The 22,349-nt window shown below is 41.3% G+C and overlaps 1 protein-coding gene across 7 annotated transcripts in view; it reads right to left on the reverse strand.

Moving 5' to 3' along the window:
• FOXN3 (forkhead box N3) overlaps positions 1–22,349 on the reverse strand; it is a 319,921-nt gene that overhangs the window by 207,416 nt on the left and 90,156 nt on the right. The window contains exon 1 of one of the 7 annotated variants that reach the window (XM_019552388.1): positions 10,162–10,355. The exons of 5 other annotated variants lie outside the window; for them this stretch is intronic. The gene's annotated coding sequence lies outside the window, so the exon portion shown is untranslated. Of the gene's footprint in view, positions 1–214; positions 261–10,161; positions 10,356–22,349 lie in introns of those variants that run through there. One more of the 7 variants, XM_019552389.1, reaches the window with a different exon arrangement.

Here is a 22,349-nt window from a genome sequence, read left to right on the forward strand (position 1 = left end):
CGGGGCTCCGAGTTGTTCTGCCCGGCCCGCAGCGCGCGAGCAGGGAGCTGCGGGGAGGCCCCAAGTCTCCGCTCTTGAGAAGTCCCCGGACACGTCCCTGCCCGGCCGGGCCCGGGGTGCTCGGGGCCTGCTCTCGGGCCCTGGGGTCCCCTTGGCCACGGCACTCGCTCCTGGGGACATCTCCTGCCGCCCTGGTTCACCAGCCTGCACTAACCTGGGGCTGCAGCCCTCAGCCCACGGGGCAGCAGACCAGCCTGAAGGTCACCAGATCAAGGAGGAAAAAGAAAAGAAAAAGCAGGAGGAATAAACTCATCTACTCAGCCCGGGTTCCCCAGCCCCTGGGCAGCCTTTACTCCCCTGCACTGGGTGCGTGTGATATGACTGTAAATCAGCCCGGAAGAACTTTCATGCCGGGCGGACAGGTAGCGAAGAATGTGGCCTCCGGTCCCCTCACAAGGGGAGGAGGGGAAAGAAGTCAGAGGCAGAGCACTGGTCTGGAAAGCCGTATCTAAAGCTTCAATCTTCTCACCCTGAAAGCAGGAGCAGCTAGCTCAAGTGATTAAATTAAGCCAAATCTTGAGGTGTCAAGCATACAAAGGTGCTAATTTATCCAGGCCCAACCCATTTAAAGCTTTATAGGGCTTAAAAATAGACCTGTGGTGTTTTACACCAGATGAGGATGCTGCTTCCTGACATATTCTGGCTACAGGGTACAAACCAGAAACAATCCTAGAGGAAGAAGGCTGCTTGCTCTTGCTGAACACAGGCTTGATTAAGGCCTGGGGTAGGTAGAAATTAAGAAGCTTTTTCTCCCAACTGAGCTATCTTAACACAATTGATGTTAACTTGATTTTAAAAAAATCTACTTAACACCAGTTGAGTTAACTCCTTTCAATTCATTTAACTCAATTTGAGAGACATCTTTTCTTTTTTCCTAATCTAGATGAGTTGCAAGTAGGCAGCTCCATTTTACACTAACTGAAGGGTGTTTGTTGCTTCTTACGTTTTGTCTTTGTTTAAAAAAGAAAAAAGAACAGAAAGAGCAGCCATTGCCTTTATAAGAGTTTTTCTCTGTAAAGTACAAAGCATTTTGTAAGGCTGAGTGAATATAGCTATCCCCAATTTACAGATGAGGAAACTGAGGCAGAGGACTGAAGTGTCTTTAGTCAGATTTGTATCAGTAGCTAGAAATAGAACCCAGCCCCTTGGCACCTAGTTCCATGCTCTGTGCATTAGCAGTACTTCCTTTGTTTTACATTGAATTATACAGCAGTGCAACATGTTGGCGTTTAGGGTTGCTAGGCTGCTTCTTCCACCAGAAGTTCTGGCAGCAGACAGAAAAGCATTTGATGCTCCACATGCACATCTGCATGGTTCCACCACAGTGCCTGCGCCAGCAAGAAGAGAAGCACACCCTGGGAAGGCAGCAAGTGTTTAAGGAGCCCTGGCAGCTGGCAGAAGTCATCTCTCTAAACACCTCTCTTGCCAGGACAAACAAGAGAATTGGTGTCCTCCTGACAGAAAGAGCTGTTGCCACCTCAGGACAGCACCAAAACTGACTGCAGTCACAGTTCTGCTGGCAAAACTCTGGCATGTCTACCAGGCCTATTCACAAAACTTGGATTTTCTTTTCTTAATTCAATGAGTGTAATAAACTGTCTCAAGTTTAAAATGGGAGGCTTATTTCTCAATGATTAAGACATACAAATTAAAACCACATCAGATTTTCCCTTCAATACAGGCCTGATCTCCACTGTAACTTTTTGCTGGCATAATAATGTCAGACAGGGTTATGATTTATTGGGGGGCATTATTAGACTCATGTAGAAACAGTTCTACGATCAAAAAGTGCCTTTGCTGGGATAGTTTATCTGAATGAAAGAAGTTTTACTGGCAAAAACACTGCTGTTGGTGTAAGTTGTGCCTACCATAGAAAGATCTGCTGTACAGCAAAGCTGCATGTAAGTTATACTGGCAGGCCTTTTTCTACTATACCCCTTCCTACCCCTTGCTCCCTAAGTCAGCAAAACAGTTTAGCAAATCCTGCTAAACTGAAAAGGGAAAGAGAAGTCTGAATCCTGCTTTCATAAATTCCCAGTTCTCCTCACTGTCCAGCACTGCCTGAGTTAAATGTGATCACCATTATATTTACTGTAGTACTACCTATATAATGAGCCCTGGTAATGGCACCAGATGCTTTCTTACCATTTTTTTTTTTTTTTTGGTCTAAAAATAAGAGTTCTGCCTTCTTATTTCTCAAAGTCAGGGGGGGCTCCTTCATTCTCCAAAATTCCTATCATAATTTGCTAAGACCTTCCATTGCCAATAGGGTTGTTTCTCCTGTCCTGGTATTTCAGTCTTGCATGTTTTCAGAAAGGCATACCGACAACTGAATTTAAGAATGAAAACAGCACCCACTATATAGCACCATTGTTACCTACTCCTAGCTATGTCCTGCTATACTTGTTTCTAGCACTGAAGCAGCAGACCTTAGTTTAGGCAATTCTTATCTCCATTTAGTTTTAAACACAAACTGAATTACCAATTCCCAGCCACACCCGCAGATACTTACTGCAAATAATTTGGAAGTTATTTCAGGGAGACAACCAATGGTTCTTTATCAACAGAGGAGACATTCACTACATTTGCCATCAGTTTCAAAAGTCAAATGTCTTTTCTGTCTAAGCAAAATTCAGATTATATATGATTTTAATCTTGAAGAAAACCTTATGTATGCATGTATCCTGGTGTTCATATGCATAGCTCAGTTCTCTTCTGTTTAAAATTAGTTATGACGTTCCCTATTGACATCAACAACAGCAGTGGTATTAGAAGTGTTTACACTTTTTTTTAGTTGGTGGGGGTGGGGAAGGGTTGCAGGGAGAGGAATGTCCCACAAGTGAGCCCTAAGGATAACAATTAAGGACTTGCTCAAGGAATTCTGGAATAAGTATATGGCAACCAGTCTGGCAGAGTGAGGAGCATAGGCTGCTGCTCTCTGTATAATCTTAGGGAAGTATCTTAGTTTGCCCATGCCTCAGTTTTCCCCCTTTGTTAAAAAGGGATAACTGATTTGTGTTAAAGTTTTAACTTTGGAATATGAAAGTTGTTATGCATAGCATACATGGTATCAAACACGAAACGAGTTTCTAGTAACACATTATAGCACCGTAGTCACTTACGAAAGAATGAATATATTTTAATTCAGTTTTCAGAAATACCAATCACTGTTTCAGTATCTGAATTTAATAAGGATTTCCAACCATCCTTCTCTTTTGCCTAATCTCCTACCCTTCCACAGAGACTGGAACACCTTCTGCAGGCCTCCGCTGCAAACTGAGCAAGGCAAAGGCCCTTTACCAGCCTGTAGTTCCATTGGAAAACACTTTGTGGGGCTCAGTCTAAGCGTGCACTGATGTGAATAAAGTAGTTCCCGAAAGGTTCATGGGCAGTTTACCTATACATCCTTTTCAAGGAAGATGGCAGTCCGGACCTGGAAGCAGGCCACAGAGACTACTCCCACACTGGTTTCCCATGACATTGTTTCATTTTATTGGATGAAAGTCGATGCCTGTATTGAATACTAGATATTTGCATAAGAGTTCTGTTGCAAGAGTGGCTGCCTGAAGAGAAAGAGGGAGCTTCAATAAAGCTGGGAGGAAATTGGAGAGGAGGAAATAACCAAAGAGAGGACAGAATAGAGCGAAAGGAGCAGTCCAAGGGAGGACAGAGTGTAATCCCCGGAAAGACATAGGGAACTGTAGTGGCACAATCACGATTGTTCGTTTGGAGCTGAGGAGTTTGCTGTTCTGTTTGGGATACCCCTGCCCCCCTGCTTTGAACAAGGAAACAGCTACCTCTTAGGAACTAACCAAAAAGGAGCTCTCCAAGGCAAGGGTGCTATGGATCTCCAGGGAAGCCAGCAACAACAAAAAAAAGCCACATCTCAGAGGCATGTTTCCTTGTAAAGCCATGCTGCGGCTTCAGGAAGTCCTTCAGGAAAGGAAGACTGAATAAGGCTTCTTTTTGGGGAGATCAGAAGCAGAGCTTCCCATGGAGTAGAAGGCTTGGCATCCACACACATAATTGACCTGGTTCACAGTGAACCTGTTCAAAAGAGAACTTAAAAATTTTCCAGGTTCACTTTTTGAAACATTCAAAGCATCTTTAAATCATTTATTGGGCTTGTGATTGGAGTGTGATCCTTGAAAGGAGATGTGCATTAGGGCAGAGCTTTATCAGAGATATTAATCTTGCTAGCGGTTAGAAGAATCAAAATTATGTTTCACAAACTACTATACAATGAAGTTTGTATAATAATTATAATAAACGGGGTACAGAGTTTTAGGCAATAGTTCCTTTATATAATAATGTACACAGGTTTATGATACCATTGTAATTACTCATAGCTGTAAGCAAATTAGTATATTTAGCACTAAAATCATATACAGTTGACAAAATAATCAGCAATCAATATTAAATGGAGGGAAAACCATACAAGTTACTTTGTCCCCCATACATTTATTAAACTAGGTTTTATTGCAAGTACTTTGCCCATATAACTATATTGGCCCACTCTACTGGCAAAACACTCCTACTGCAGACACAGGTTATATTGGCAACTCTTTTCTTTTATCATTATAGCCTATTTCAGCTCCACCCCAACAGAAAAAAGCTCTATCAGCAAAAGCACATTTACTTTTATGTTTGCTTCTACACTAGGGGCTTTTTCCAGCACTGAATGTAGTTCAGAGATCACATTCCTCACACATCCAGCACAGGAATTCTGGGCAAAATCTATAGTGTAGACATGGACTTACCTGCAAACTTTGAAACATGATGATATTTTCACTTCCTAAAGTCTACTAGAATTTTACAAACTGTTCTGCCATCCCTTGTATTAGTATAATGAAGCAAATTTTGCCCCTGTAGTATCTCTTTAAATTAGTGCTCCATGTAGCACAGTTACATGACAATTAAAGCTGCCAAAGTAATCAACAGAGATAGAAATCAACGGATTTTTTTAAGGGTAAAAGGAAAAGCAGCAACCATATTTGCAGTGAAAGCAAAGGCAAAAAGATTTTCTGGGACTGTGGGCACACACTGCACTTAGACTGGTTTGAAATGCAGTTTAAGCCTGAAGTATACAGATGGTACAAGCCCAATAAATGATTTAAAGATGCTTTGAATGTTTCAAAAAGTGAACCTGGAAAATTTCAGTTCTCTTTTGAACAGGTTCACTGTGAACCAGGTCAATTATGTGTGTGGATGCCAAGCCTTTCAAGACATGGGTCTGTTGTGTCCTGGAGACATCTCACAGTGCATTGCTCCTCAACACTGCCCCATCCCTACCTCCCTACCACACTGTAAGTGGCCGCTCTGGTACACAGACAGAACTCTGTTGCCCCCTTTCTTTCCCCCTTTACTGGTACATTTTAATCAGTGAGCTCTCTTGTAGTGCTTGTTCAACAGGAAATCTCTTTCCAACAACCAGCTGTGTCCTCATTCCCTATTTAACCATTGCCCTCATCATGCCCCCACCAACCCATAGGATCCAAAAGACATGAATTGAATCATTCCTCCCCATCCAAGACACCCTAAGCCAAGCAAGCCCACTGCAGAATTATGTCAAGTACAGGCTGCTGAACTTTACTGAACTCACATTTAGGGAAGAAGGGAAACCAGAAAAGTGACCCACCCCCTAGGACCTCCAAAGCATGGGTGCAAGTATTCCCCTCCCCCCACTCGCTCACTGCAAAGCAACTTGGGTTGGGCACTCACTCCCACTCCCAGATGGCACAGCCAGTGCCTAAAAGGTGACCATTCTACTTGGACTGCTAGAGCACTGTATGATGGGATGCACAACTGTGAACTTATTCCTGATTAGTGACATTTTGTAACAGTTCAATTGTCACATGCATCCACACTCCGGGAAATTATAACAAAATTGAGTGGTATATAGTTACTAAGTTTCAAACTTCTATTGTTGGGTGAAGCTGCTATAAGAAAGTTATACTCCTTTTTTTTTTTTTTTTCCCCCCAATATCTTCAAACCTTTCTTCAGTTCTTCCTAAGAACAAACTCGTCATTTCAGTATCACCTTTAGGATTTGGCCCTTTATTAGTATTTCTGCTATTGCATAACTGAAGTTACAACAGGATCCTTCTTATGACATTTACAAGAGATACAGCAAGGATATCAGATGCTTATTCCAGGAAATATAAATACGTTATAAAGAAACCTTCACTCTACATATTTTTGTAACTTTCAGAGATCCATAGTCACTTTTAGTACAGCTATCAAGACACAATGTGTTCCGTTCCTAGAGATACCAGTCATAGAGAAGTAGGGCTGGAAGGGACCTCAAGAGGTCTAGTCCAACCCGCTGCCCGAGGCAGAATCATCCCTATCCAAACCCCTAGTCTAACTCTTAGCAAAATTAGAATCAGCCCTAACACAACACAAGATGTAACACCCTAGTCTGCCACAAGTAAGAAAGGGCAACCAGGGTAGCCAACATCCTGCTGCTGCAAGGGTTGTAATTTACTCAAAAGATCCCAGGAAGAGGGTCAATCCTCCCACTACAGCAGAAAACAAAACCCCAACAATCCCTACCAGTCTGACCATGGGGTAAAAGTCCTTCCTGATCCTAAACATGATGATCATCTGACCCTGCATGGAAGGCAAGACTTTCTAGCCAGGAACCTCCAGCTTTAAGTGCAGCAGGAATAGTGACATATCCCAGGCAAAATCCCTAGTCTTGGTTCTGAGAAAGGCTTAAAAGCAAAACAAAAACCCTGAGACATGTAGTATGCCTATGTAGTATGCCCAAAGCCATGTGGCAACCAGCAAGACAAGAAGCATAAAAAAAAAAAAAAAATATGCATAGCTACACCTAGATCATCTCTGACCAGTGGCTGTCCAACCTTTTCTTGAACACCTCCCATGATGGAGAACCTACTAGTTAGTCTATTCCACTTCCTCACTGTTCTAACCCTACAGAAGTTTTTTCCTGGCATCCAAGCAACCTACTTTTCTGAAACTCCAAGCCACTGGTCTACATCCTACTTTCTGCAGCAAGAGAGAAAAGGTGTTCTCCTTCTTTATGGCAGCCCTTCAGATATTTGAAGGCTGCTATCATGTGCTATATTAAACACCTTTCCCACAATGTGCCTTATTTCATTGTAGTTTATTTAAAATCAGATTTACCTTGGGAATTCTACGCCATGTTGGCACTGTATCTTTTAACAGAATTTGTGACCAATCAGCAAGATTTGCATTCCCACACAACGCAATCAGTATTTAGTTAGTTACTTTTTTCACTCCTCATGTTTTGCCCTTATGAATATTCTAAACTAGTGCATAACTGCTGGTATCTTCCTATAATCAGTTGCTGGCACTTTATTTTCTACATGAAAGAGACATAACAGTTACCACTGCATCACAGCTGAGTTAGTTGCCTTCCTCTCTGACCTCTCTACAGCCCGGTATCCCAGACTGTGCTGACCTACTCCCTGCTGATGTATATGTTCTGGGTGTCCTTTCAGATAGCTATTATGTACAATACCTACAGATGCACAAACACTGTTGACCCACTGTTGCATCTGAGAAAAGCTGCTTCTGAGCATCTGTCCTATAAATCAGGTATGAAAAGAGCACTCCTTACACAGACATCATTGTATTTTGAAAGCAGAGAACCTATATCATTTTTAAGAGTCCTACCAAATACTCTGGGAAAGGAGAACAGAAGACAATGAAAAACTGGAGGGAGAAAAAGTATTGGGGGAACCTGGAAAAGATAGTAACATATACAGTAGGTTTCTCAGGTCCCAGGTCCCTCTGCAGAGCTATCGAGTTAGGGGATGCAGAAAGGTATTTGGAACATAGGGAAGAGCTTCCATACACCCTCCAGGAACAAGGAACAAGATGATTTTTGCCCGTTTGTTTGTTTTCTTGGCCAGAAAAGAAAAGCACAGGGGAGGGAAACACCCCGCTGAATTTTCAGACTAGTGATAATGTCCACACTTCTGCAGTACCTTCTGGAACAACCCATGGTAGGGGAACCAAGGCATCATAGTATGAGAACCTGCCCAGTGATAGGAAAGGAGAAAAGGGAGGGTCAGGTTCTGGGTCCTGCTCCTCTGCTTTGAGTGGGGCTCCTCAGGGTTTGAAGCTAATTTATCCCTGAGATTGCCAATTTATCCTGGGTCTGTTGCTGCTACCCCTACCTCTGGAGACAGATTGCTTTAAACAGATGGGGTGATCTGATAGATTTGATGCCTCTCAGACCTCACAGATATTTGGCAGGTAAATTTTCCCTGCAACAGGTTTCTCACAGCTAGAAGGATGACTAGGGCCTCAAAATCCAAACAGTTACTAGAAAGTGTTGCGACTACTGTTTTTAAGCCTTTTGTTCTACAAAAATTTATGCATACACATATTTCTAAACTACTCAGTCATCTCAATGCTTAGACTTCAGCACGTGAAAAAGTATTTGCAAGACTGGAGCCTAAATTTGCTACGCAAGATTCTGAAGCATACAAAAGGTATAGAAAAGTCAATTATATTATGCATAAGTATCTGTATATGTTTGATTTATTCCACTGTTTTTCAAATCACTTGCTGAATTTCTTTTTTAAATGAAATTAAAAAAAACCAAACACACACACACACACAACCACTACCACACACATTACAAAAAGCTTTTGCTGGAAAAACTTCTGAATTCTGAAAGTTACTGGACCAGCACTGGGTAATAGAATGGGGATTTCAATAGAATACAAAAGCAAATCCAGACTTGAAAAGAGACAGGCTGTCCTGCTACAAGCCAGCCAACTGCCAAACTGTCATTTTGCTGTGCTGCTGAACAGAAGGCCCATGTAATGACAACCACAAAACTCATTTAGACTCTGAAAAGGTGACTAATGAGCTCATTCATGCTGCCTATAAATTATTCACTACAACACTGACCCCACTCAAGACAAACAGCAAAGTAAACTTTAAACACCGGGATCCCTGGCCTCCTGAGTAGTCGGTGTTCCGTCTGTAAAATTTTCACAATAAAACAGATACTCAACTTGCTTCTGCTCCATTGCCAAATTCATTCTTATGTCTACCCTTTTTTTTTTTTTTTTTTTACTACCTTTAATCAAGTTAAATCAGATGCAGCTGTTACACATTTACTTTTGTTACCCAGGATGTTGTTTTTTTACATTAGTTATTACAAGCAAATCACAAAGCAGTATAAATGGCTTTAAAATATATTCTTCAGAAATTGAAGAATGACCTTAAAATACAGCCCAGGTCTAAAGATACAAGTACACAAATGCACACGTGATTAAAATGAGAAGCAAACTGACCCAGTGCTTGTGGGGTTATTTATGTTTTCAAGAAAATTTAGATAATCTCTAGCAACATGAAAACAGAGGATTTTAAAATCTATTTTTACAGTACTGTAATAAACATAGCAGGAGCTTTGTTTGAAGATGGATGTAATAAAGACTGCTTTCCTTGTCCTTTTAAAGAAGAAATAAATAGACAGTGTAGAGCTTATAGCTACAATTTGTAAACAATTTTGTTTGCTGCAACAGCGGTTGCTGCATGAAGTAGTTTGCTTTTTTAAATAGGTCTTTACCAAGTAAGGACCACAGACATTTTATGATCATCTAATCAGTTCATACACATTTCGAAGTTGCAGTTTAATATCTTCTGATGTGATCTAGCAATTCACAGGAAGTGACCAATGCTAAAATAACATTAGGACCAATTTCCTTACTCTGATTTATGAACTTGTTCTCCAGTAGTTCAAGAGCCTCTCAGTGCAGACTCTCAGTAACAGATAAATAAAAGCAATAGCTAGGAAATACATAGTTAAAGTCAAATCACTATCCTGAACTAGGTTGGTATGCAAGATACTGCAGTCCCCAAGAACTGCGAGACCTAAAATAACATAATAGTAATATCTAGACATAAGAAAAAAAGAGCACTAAAGAGGAGTTTCACAACATTAGCTTTGATTTTTTTTCCTGCCCTTTCACATTTAAGTTAAATCCTTACAAGTTAACACAGCCAGTTTAGTTACCCTTCTCCAAAACAGAAAGTTTTAACGAAGTAGAAAAGAACCTTGCAAGTGTACAATTTAAAAGAAAAATTACTACCTACCATCAACAGTTTGGCTAGCCTTCATGTGCTCACATCCAGGTTTCCGACCATGCCAGAGAGCAATACATAGATTCTTTTTGCTATGTTTGCGCTACTTTCGGAAAAGGTAAGTGATAAAACTATCAAGACAGAACACAATGGAGTACTCTACAACCACATATCATGCAAGTCTTAACTTATCAGAAGCTCTCCACCTGACAAGATTCCTGTATCTCTTATAGCTAAAGGGTGTTGGCAAAAAGGCCGCTTTAAAACAGTGTCACATGGGCTGCCCCAATAACCTGTCTGACAAGCAGGGTTCACCTCATAGTTCATTGGTGGGAAATGTAGGAACTTCCTGCACTAGTCTTTCCACACCCTGCTCCTGATTTCCTAATGACAACCCACTGTGGTGTCAGTTCTGCCCCAGGAACTGGTCTGGTTTGAATGAAAACAACCTATGTTTGGCTATAAAAATTTGAGGAATATTGTGTTTGAGGAGAGGAAAAAACCTGTTACTACTACTTTCTAGCTCCAGGGAACTGTTAGGGGCACAGCCTAAAAAACCTTTCAAACCTGAATCACAGCTGAAATTTAGTTCACTGACCTTTCAATTCTATTAATCTATTTTAGGACTTTATGGATAAATAGACAGTAATATTCACATGACATGACTGTTAGTATTATTTTATTTTAAGACTGTAATAATCAAGGCATTCCAAATGCAAACTATGTTTGCATTCAGATCTCCAGGAAAACTGCAGTTTTGGGGAGTACTAGTGTCTCCTTCCTTACTGTATATCCTCTTCCTATTCCCTACTTCAGTGGGCCCAAGCCACAATCTGCAAAGATTGTGTGTACTTAACTTGACACACTGTAAGTAATTACACAGAAATCATTGGAAATATGCATACTGTAAAAGTAAGCATAGGCATACACCTTGGCAAGGTCAGGTTACAGTCCATATCACAGGTGGCCAATCTTTAGCATGGGTGTCATAACTGGCACAAGCAGCCTCCGTGTGTGCCATGTGAAGACTTAGGAGAGGACAGGCAGCACACAGTGGCAGACAGGGCAGGGAACACAGGATGGGGAGCAGAAAACTAAGCAGCAGCTTGGTAACAGAGCACAGGGTAGGAAACAGAAAGCTGAGCAGCAGATCAAGTAAGTGAAGTGGATCACAGTGGCACGTTTAACAAAAACACTGGCCTCCACTAGTCCATAGCATTCTTATTACAGGCCTGCATGGTGTTAGGTTGTAGGCAAACAGTGCCGGCACCAAAGTGCTCATAATCTTAGTATAAGACAAAAGGCAACAAATGGAAACAGGCCAACAGGGAGCACAAGGGGACAAGACAGTATTGGTCACTATGGTGGGTGGTAATCTCAGTGCATCAGCAGCCTGTTGTCCAAAAACTGGGTGTTGTGGCTAAAGAGAGTATTAGGTGGGATTTAAGGGAGAACACTGACATTGCTCTGTGGATGTTTATGGAAAACTCTATGACTTTTCCATATGTATTTTTGGGAATTCTTTGGGCCTTAGTTTGGCAAGTATTTTTGCACTTGAACAATTGAGCTTTCATGGAAGTCAGCCCAACTTTCACAATATATAAAGCTAAGCACTCTGTCTCTGTCTTTTGAAGCAAGCTAAATTATATAAACAAAAACAACAAAGCATATCTGTCAATGAGTGGCCGGAGATACTGTTAGCTATTAATACGGGTGTGCACATACTGAGGGATTTGTTTTTCAAAGTCAAATCCTAAATGTACTGAATTCTACAGCTATGCATACCACTGCTGTCTGAGCACCTTGTAACACACACATATAGTCCAGGGCACAAAAGCTGTCCATTTTATAGCAAAGCCCAATGTTTTCATGGATCAGCTGGCAAGATGTTCTCTAAAGCAGATCAGCTCAGTCAAAAATCTCCCCCTAGAGTCTAAGTACCTCACCTCAAAAATGTCTAAGCTCTTCTGGCTCTGAGCCTGGGAACCCAAGTCTGCTCCTGATCCAGGTCTTCTAGGTGGCAGAGTAACAAACTGCTGCCCTGCCACCAGGACAGATACAATCATTTTTCATTCATTATGCTATTTCAAAACTAGACTGCTTGTTTTACTTTAAAAAGTGCAGCATATTCTGCTTTAGGAAAATAATAGTCCATAACACAAGGAACTGAGTTAGGCCAATGTAAATGAATATCCCAAGGAGTTTGACCACAGAAATGTACTCAGCTTGAATATTCTGTTGTTCCCAACCTTGTGTACCTGCCTGTAGTTAGATTAATGTCAGTTATTCTGGCTTGTACTACAGATCATAAATGTCTTTCCCTGTGATCTTTGCTGTGGGTTGGGGTGGATATAGTTTAGATCTGCATCAGAAATCTCCTTATATTTTATCTAGGGTTGTCTTCCTGTGTATATTCCCTCTACAGTCTTCTTGGGATTTATACGAATTACCATCACTACAAAGTAAGCAACATCTCTGTCCCTTTCCTGGGCACCTTGAAAGCACCTCCTTAAGTATCAGGCCTCATTTCTTTACTTCTCTTGGACTTAATTTCTGCAGTTCTTGCACTCTGAATGGTGTTTTACAGTACTCCCTACATCGACCACGCTTACTCAGCAGGTCTCACTGGGTTCTTCTGTGGTTCTTCCCTTTGGGAATATGTCACCAGTGCTAAGACAGTTTTCTTATGTATAAAATATTGTTTGTTTTAATAATAGGAACAAAGCATTTAGAGAAAAAAGACAGATGAATGTCTGTCTTACCTAGAGGCTTCCATCACTTGAGCTGGCCTAACTTCTGTAGACATTATATTGGGTGCCTCCATCTTACTCTGGTTCCCATAAACAGCTTCCCCAGTTAATTTCCACCCCTTCCACCTGCCATATAAACTGCTAGAATTAATTAGTTGATCTCTAGTACGTGCAGGACTCTTCCTCTCTTAGCACTGCCTCTTAACCCACAAGAACTAGCAGAGAAGTTGTTTATCATGAGCTTCTGTCACCCTCTTTCTTCTTTTTCCCTGCAATCCCCTATTAAACTAAATCAATGCATTCAAAAAGTAAACATTTCAATAAATAGGACAACATACAGTATTCATAAAGTATTACAGAGCATCTCCAGTTCCACCACATGAATTATCTTGGCTTTATAGATATTTACAGCCTTGAACTGAGATCCTTAGATAAATAGTGCAATATAAACCTAGCCAATATGTTTTCAGGTATTGGTGTTAGTAGCAGGGAAATGTGCTGAAATGATTCAGGAACACAGGTCTCACTGGTTATTAATTGACTATGGGGCCTGTTAGGGTGCACATGGGAAATTAGACAAGTGCACGGAGACAATTTAACAGCCTTCTACAGAACTCTATGCTGAAACCAACATTATTTAACTTGTACGTTAACGTCCTCACACCCACTCAGAAAAATTCATCACAACTGTCATGGTACCCCAGCTGAGTCACTCTTTGACTAAGACAGGGCAAAGCTGGCTGAATATGGCAGAAGATGGTGTCTTGACCAAGTGCAACCAAAACAGTCATAAACACGTTCCATCGCACAAAGCTTCTGCTGCCCACAAGCTACATGCAACTCCAGATGAGTGGTGCCTGACTCACAAGCCAGATCTGATTTACCTTGATGTGACACTCAGTTGAAATTTGACCTTTTGTGAACACTTAAAGAAACCAGCTGCCAAAGTTAAAACTTGCAGTAACCCCTCAGTTAACTACTTGAGTCAACATGGGTACACACACTCACATATTCAACTGTCCTCATGTACCACACAACTGCAGAATACTGCAGTTCATTACCTGGTGTTAATTATCATACACTAGTTTGGTGTTCATTATCATAATGAAAGGTTTTTGATGTGCAATTACATTCACAACCATTTGCAACTTTTTAGGAAAGCTGCATGCTACCCCACTACCACGGCCGCTAATGCTAAACAACACAGCACCATCCCTGGCCTGTTGTGAGAACAACGCTCAAGCTATTAGAGGAGGTCTAGGCCAACCCTCATCTTCCACTGCATATGGAACTCTTCAGCCCACAAGCGGTTTTCTTGTCATTCTGACAACCCCCTACAATCCAACATGATGTATCAGGACAGCACAGAATAATGTTGGCAAAAAGAATGCTCTTCAATGACAAGTTCCTTATTTCTGAACCTACCGTCTGCCCTTTTGGTTTTCAACTTCCACACTATCAAGGGGCCCGGATGAACATGTTCTGGAGTAGCAAAGGCTGGCATTACAGCGGTCTTCATAGTTGGGGCCAAGGTCACAACCTGTATTCCACCTGCAGACAAGTGCAAACAGTGGTGTGCACTGTTGACCTATTGAGACTCAACATCAGCTTCACAATGTGGAACACCAGATGCAGATACACCAGCTAGATAGTGGGACCTTTGTTCCTAAATCCAACAGAGGAATTTTGATATTGTCTTCCTAAAGCCCTAAGTCACCTGAGGCTTTCCAACCTGAAGGAAGGCCTCTCCCCCTGAGCTATACCATGCAATTGTAATTAGCATAATTGTCTGAGGTAGCTGTTGGCCGGACATGCTCCTTAAGAGGTTTCCAGGCTTGAATTTACTCCGACCCTAACTTCACAAAAGCCTGTGTTAACCTTCCAAGCAAAGTCCATCTTTTCCCCAGACTTTTGGAAGGTAGGGGAACTTGGCCTGAAGTTAAGAGAGATTTTAATTTACTCACATACTCCAACTATCCTCACTTGCCAACTTCTACACAACTGCAGAATACTATCCACTAGTCTGGACCTGTTTATCACAATGCAAGCCTTTGGCTGTACAATAACCTCACAGGCAAATCCCATTTTCTCTAGAGCCTTTGGGGAGGGGGGTGGCTTGAAGTTAAGAAGGATTTTAATTTACTTTAATCCCCTCATACTGGCTGGTGAACTGGTAATTGATAAGTAGGAAGGATAAAGAGAAAGAAAATAATCCAAAATCACTGGCATCAATTCTACACTGACTTCAGTGTAATTGCACCTACTTATACTATCATAATTGCACTCACTTATACTACACATGAACCCTGCATAAAGGTGGATTTCACCCACAGTGAATTTAGCCCATAGGCACCATATAAATCAGGATGAACAAACTGTTCCTGATTCCTGTTTGTTAGTTTACTTCCCAGGAAGCTCCCACATGGTATGGCAGCTGTGGCCTGAGGGAGAGAAACAAGCAGAGCCTGTAGCTCTGTTGCCCGCAGCAGAACGTAGTTACTGGCAGAAGGCCCGAAGTTGTGAAGAAAAGAGTTTCCCCACTCCCCAGAGTGGCTCTGTAACAGCAGCAACCCCTAGATCAGCCCTCAGCTGTTTCTTCCTATAAGTTTTGTGTGGCTCTGCTTTGCCTTGGGTTGAAAACCTAAGCCACTGAAGTAAGCGGGAGTTTTGCCACTCTTGAGGCCAGTTTCCTGTCACTTATTCTGGAATAAATCAGACATAGCTCCATTCATATCAACGCTGATTTAAGTGAAAAGAGAATCAGGTCCAACAATGCCTTTCTCAGAGCAGACAAGCAAAAGGCTGCGAGGTAAAAGGATACGCACTCTTACCGCACAGCAACTGCTTCCCAGTGACTTCCCACCTGCACGACTACGCCTTACAGTAGTTGAAAGCCAAATGGTGGCAGCTTAGCCCTCAACGAAGGAGTTTAACCACTGACTGCAAAGTAAAAGCATGCACATAAGCAGTTACCAAGACACAGAGGATGTGGAGGAAATTGTTTAGGGAATGTGTTTCAAATTTTATTTTAATATTCCCCTTGCTTTTCTCTGCCTCATCTCTGGGATTCTGCCTTCCTGCCCACTGGTGTAATATCTACAGCTTCAGAGCACAGGTTGTGACATCCTTAGCCATTTAACAACCACATTCGAATAGCTCTATCCCTCTGCTCTGATACTTCCAGCTTTAAACAGTTGCCTGAACGTATTATTTTGGGACTATGCATAGTGGATTTTATCTATGATAACTGTTGCTGCAGGCCCCAATCTTGGAAACTACCTAGCATGTTTTGTAAGCTATTAAGTACCAGGAGTACCTATCACTCTGCTAGTAAAGAAAGAACGGCCTCCACCATGTAGGATCAGGCCACTACTGAGGATTAGGCCATGGTTAAATACTGCCTTCACAGAAAGGCTGTTCCCTGGTACACAGCCCTGTCTCTTCACAATTGTTAACATGCCTCCAAACCTTGTCCATCAGATGAAAAATCATCTCAGTTCAGAAGCTTCTCTTTATTATAGTTAAAATGGAGGTGAATTTAAGTTAACTAACAAGTAGGTTTCATATCTGTTTTCTTGCAAGACAGTCTATTATTATCCTTTTGACAAGCTAAAAGCAAATTCAAGACAGAATATTAGATTTTATTTGCCTCCTTCAATCCAGCCAATTTTTTTTTTGCTTCATTATTTTCCTTTTTGCCCTGGGCATCAGCATAGTAGTTCTGAAGAAATCCTCTGCCCACAAACTACATATGAAAATGTTACACAATATCACTCTTACTTATATAGGTCACCTTACGGGGAAAGAATCTATACAAGAACTCTGTTCAGGCCAACGGATTGCAGATCAAGATCAGCGACTGGCAACAGCTATAGATTTCCATGCATTCTTCTCTCCTAGCATGTAGGTCATATGTTTATGAATTCATATCCTTTTAGAAAAGTCCTGTGTAACTGCATAAAAAATTATAACTCCTCTTTAGGTTTTTTTAACTCATCTTCTGGAATACAACAGAAAATTATATCCATGGTAGAGAATTCTATAGTATAGGAGGATCAAAACACCCATTCAAAAGATATCATTCAGCTCTGATTAAACAGACTTCAGCACAGTTGCATCTGGCATGCATTGACCCAGAGAAGTTAAATGATTTATACTCAACACCCTCACATGAGAGACGGAACGTAACTCGGACTGTCTGAGCCCTAGTCCTGTGTTTTAGCCACTAGATGATGGTCCTTCAATAACAATATGAACAGTATGCAAAGAAATATTCCAGTTTCTCATGATTTTAGGAAGAGACTGTTGAAACAGAGCAGGAGCTCTTTCAACTATGCTCTGTTTAAAGTAGTGTGCCATATATAATTATTTTAAATTCAGAAGGATTATTTTGACAGTCCTGCTGAACTAACTTCTTTTAATACATATCCTATGACACATTACTTAAATGCTAAGAACACAACATATATCCTTTACCAGGGCACACACATTAGATTTCACTAACCTGTTGATTGATTGCTCTAGCCATGGGTACCTGCAGAGTATTGGGTACAAACACAGTAAGTCTACAAAAACCGTATCAGGACATACTTCTGATTCAAAATTATGCTGACAGAAGGAAATTTTCGTAAATGACTGGCTGGTGCAATCATATACTGTACACTGCCCATATGAAAAAACATCATACAATTGTTAATATAGATTCACTCAATACTTAGACTCTCAGTTTAAAGATTTTAGAAGAATCTCTCTCAATGAGATCTTAATCTGAGGGCTCAGGACGGGTGTTTCTTGGATCAAATCCTGAATTTATTTTTAGAAAGCCCCTATTTATTTAAATTGGACTTTTCCTTGACTGACAATTGAAGATTTAAAATCACAGAAAAGTAGGGCTGGCATGGACCTCAGGAGGTCATCTTATCCAGCCCACTTGCTCAAAGCAGAATCATCTCTGACTTAAGCCATCCCAATCAAGTGTCTGTTTAACTTGCTCTTAAAAATTTCCAAGGATGCAGATTCCACAATCTCTTTGGTTGGCATGCTTCAATGGTTAACCACCCTCATAGTGAGAAAGTTCTTCCTAATATCCACCCTAAATTTCTCCTGCTGCAATTTGAGACAACTGCTCCTAGTCCTGTTCTCTGTAGCCACAGAGACTAGTCTATCACCATCCTTTTTATAACTACCCTTCAGTTATTTTTCAGACTGTTACCTAACAGTCTTTTCTCAGTCTTCTTGTCTCTAGATTAAATAATATAGAGGTTCTAGATTATCTAGAGCTCTTTCTAGATTAAATAATCCCAGTTCTTTTAGTCTTTCCTTGTAAATCATGTCCACATCGTTCTTGAAAAGTGGGGGGCTACAGCTAAACATAGTACTTCAGGTGAGGCCTCACCAGCGCCAAATAAAGCTAAAGTGTCCTTGATGTCTCTGTACAGATTTGCTAAATGCACACTCAATCCCATCTTCCAACTACCAGACCCAGGACAGGCCCTCGAGGAAGCCCTCTCATGATTTGGCTCTCAATGTCAGACCTCTAATTGGTCCTCTCTATTTATTGCATTGATTGGATTTCTTAGAATCTGATTTTGTGTTCCTCATTCATTGCAGGTTACCTCGAGACATGAATGGCTAGTTTTGCAAAGGAAGGACTAAAGAATTTGAACTTTACTTTGGAACCCACTTAAAAGGTAAGGTAGAATGGAGAAAGCTACAGAAAAATCAGCTACAGTACAGAGAACTTACTACAATTAGATTTAGACTGTAAACTCCTCAGGCAGAAAGATCATCATATTTATCTGTGAAGCACCATTTATGTTTGAAATGCAACATGAATATTAAAATAATAATCAATTAATAATTAATACAATGGTTTCCATTTCCTCATGAGTGTCCCTGAAGTCAAAAAAAGCATAAATATTCCTTTCCTCTAAATACACACACACCCTCTCTCCCTTCCAAAACTTAATCTCTTAGGAGGAAACTCACTTTCCCATTCCATCTTAACATTATGTTACTGTTTCCCAGACAGTCTTGGAAGTGAGATGGTGCATTACTCAGAGGCATTCTGGTTAAAAAATAAACATTGGTTTTTACAAGAAAAACTAACAAAAAAGATGAAGTTGGGCTTAAAAATTTGATCCAGTTTATTCCCTAATGCTGTTTACAAAAAGCCAACAGCATCCCTTGCAAATAGTTTGGTAGACCCTTACAATTAGAAAGCAACGTAAGGACAAAATAATTCAGTAAGGATCAAGAATGTTCCAAGAGAAGTTTCAGATTTACAAAGTATTTTTACAAATCACTCAGGTTAAAAAAAAGAAAACTATTTTAGATGCTATGAAAAAGTCTCAGTGACTTTGTAACCCTTCGACCACAGATATCACATCCAACTCAGAACTTCCTTATCTCTTCTTTACATCATTTTCATGCTCTTATACCTGATCTGTATTAAGTTTAAGTAAGTATTGGTTTAAGTAAGATCACAGTCAGGTCCTTTATAAACTACAAGACAGATTGTGCTCATCTGTAAACCTACTTCCTAAAACTCTGCTGAACAAAGTCACACTGCCGGCCTATCTTCCAAAAGCTTACCCCTTTTGCCACCCTGACCCAGTTTTCTAGTTACTGAACTCATAGCAACCACCCCAATACCTTTTCCAGCTACTGATTGCCTCAGCAGTCCCCTCTACAAAAGTCCTGACCTCCCTCCCTGCATTTAAATCTCCCGTTACCTCATCCTACATCACAATCAATATTTCCGCTGTCTAACTTCATTGTGCAGTCACTTTCCTGAAGTACTCCTCACTCTTACCATAATCCTTGACCTTCCTCACTAGGCCAGTAGCACTTCAGTACTCCCCAAACAAGCAGCTAAATGCCCCTCTAAGCTACAGGAACTGACCACCTAGAGATTATACATGATTTCAGGACCCAACTTTACTTTCAATATAATTATGATGATAACTGGATTTTAAAATAAAATTCTGTTTTCCTGTAGAAAAATAGGAACATTGAATTAATCTATAAAGGTTCTTCACAGCATTTCCAGTGATAATTGATGCCATCTTGTAATAATCCCTATGGTCCTCTTTAGAGACAAATATTATAAAAATAGACCTTCCTAATGAAGGCAAAGTTACGGAGTCCAGAAGTTTTAAATCACTTACCATTATGGCTGTGAGGCTCAGTACAGCAATTGACAATTGACTTAATTTAAACAAATGTAAAAATGCATGATAGTTTGTATAAAAATGGTATCTCAGTAGGGCAACACCTCCTCCCCCCCCCAATAATAAGTTATAAAATGAAGGTTAACCAGTGTAGGAAAGGGGTTATGTAACATGGTTGGCTGCAGGAGCAGGAAGGTAGATCTGACGATCTAGGAGATCCCTTCCTTAGAGCCTTGTGTTCCTAAACGTATTTGTGGCTCTGTAATTTACCTAATGCTGACAAGTTCAAATGCAGCATGTTGTGTATGTGTGAAACTATACGGATTTATATCCACTCAGGCTCTGATTTTATGACTCTTCAGTGTAATAATGGTAACTTTCTGTACACTATTTTCACCTATATAATAAAAGTGTCATAAGAAAAAAAATAACCCCATTACCTATAACTGCATGCAAATGAAACAAAAAACTATTGCCCAGTTTTTTTTTAAATCCAAAGTACTGTTTTTAACTTGTTTCTCTATTCTTTAGTAGATGTGAAGTTTCCTAGAAGGACTCAGAAATGGGTCTCGGCTTGTCTGGAGCTATTCATTCACAGGGTTACATATGGATTTGCCAAAGAAAGCTTGATATTTCTTAGTTGTTGTTGTTATTATTATTCTGATTACTGTTATTATTTATATCCTGCCCTATCCAGAAAGGCTCAGTTCCACTTGTTACCAGTTTAGTGAGAAAACCCTATGCAAAATGCACTATATATACATGGATTCCTATATGAGTAAGATTGAGAAATAGGACAAAAATTATTGATTAAAACTAAATATTTTTTAAAAGACTGTTAAGAAGTAAATAAAAAAGGAAATAAAAGTCTAATAAAAACACACAAGCAATGGTTTCAGATCATGGGTGCATTAGTGAGTCCTAATGACCAACAGGATGCATAACTGATCAGTAATCAATGACCTTCAGTATGTAGATTTTCCTCTCTACATTAAAGAGGATTTTTTTTCAGTTGATGCTCCCCATCCCCTATTCAACTGTGTGCAGAGCAACAACACACAGAGTTCTTGTTAGCTCAAGACCAGAGACTGAAGGAGCACAATTACTTTTGATGAAATACAAGCCACTTCATTCAGGATGAGCAGCATTATATTAAGTCAGCTGGGCTAGCGAATGAGGAGCAGGTCAACAAGAGGAGAAGTGATGGTTCTAAAGGCAGACATTCTGGGCCCACAGCCAATGTGCTTTATATGGATACACAGGCTGGATCCAGACATGCAGGCACGTGTGGTTTGCGGTGCCCCAAACATCTCTGCTGTGCCACAAGCTGCATATGTTGCATGTTAAACTGTGTCCCGTGCTGCTAATTTGCAGCGCTGGGGCAAAGTTTGCTATTAGGATTTCCCAGTAGCAAAAAAAATCCCTAAAAAAAGCAGCACAAAGCTAATTGCAAAAAAGGTGGGGAAACCCCAGCCCTGTCCAGAGGGAGAGGGGGAAGGGTGGGGCCTGAGGCTCACACTCACCCAATGCTTGGATCAGGCTCACTGTTGGTTCCTGGAGCCTATAAAGTAAGTGGGGTTTGGGGGCTGCAGGGCAGGGCTAGGGGGGAAGCTGGCTGGGGGCTGAGCCAGATCGAGAAGGGGGGGGATGTGCCTCTGTGCTCGCTCCAGGAGCAGGGCCAGGGGGGCAAGGGCAGCGGTGCCCCCCTGTAGGCTGTACATGCACTGGCCAGCCAGCTGGATGGCGGGGGAGCTTGTACACTGCGGCTGCCACTGCCCCACACCGCCACCACTGCTGCACCCTGCATTCTTTTCCTGCAGCCAGTCACACATGTGGCTCTGTGTGCAAGAGGCGCGGCATCGGCAGCATGGGGTGGCAGCAGCCGCTGTGTGTGAGCCCCCCTGCCTGTTCAGCCTGCTGGCTAGCCCCGCACTGAGGCACCCTGTGCCCCAGCCAGCCCCCCACTGCAGCACATGAACTAGTGGGACAATGGCTAGGGACAGACATTACACACAAACCAATTTAAGTGATCAGCAGGGATCCGGGTTTTCCATATCTGCTGGCTTCCTCATACCCTATCCCCGCTTGCTTCTCAAGCAGAAAATTCCCCCCTCCCTTCCATTTCCCACAGCATGGACCCCAGCCCCATGTTAGAAATATTATTAAAAATGCATTATCAATAAGTCTTGTTAAAACAGCGCAGCTGTCAGCCCTCCCTGGTAAGAGAACTGGGAGAGCTACTGAGAGCTCTTTGTATTAAGGTATCACTCTCTCTTTG

Source organism: Crocodylus porosus, unplaced genomic scaffold (assembly GCF_001723895.1).
Source record: "Crocodylus porosus isolate Cpor-Errol unplaced genomic scaffold, CroPor_comp1, whole genome shotgun sequence".
In the NCBI taxonomy this organism is placed as follows: Eukaryota; Metazoa; Chordata; order Crocodylia; family Crocodylidae; genus Crocodylus; species Crocodylus porosus.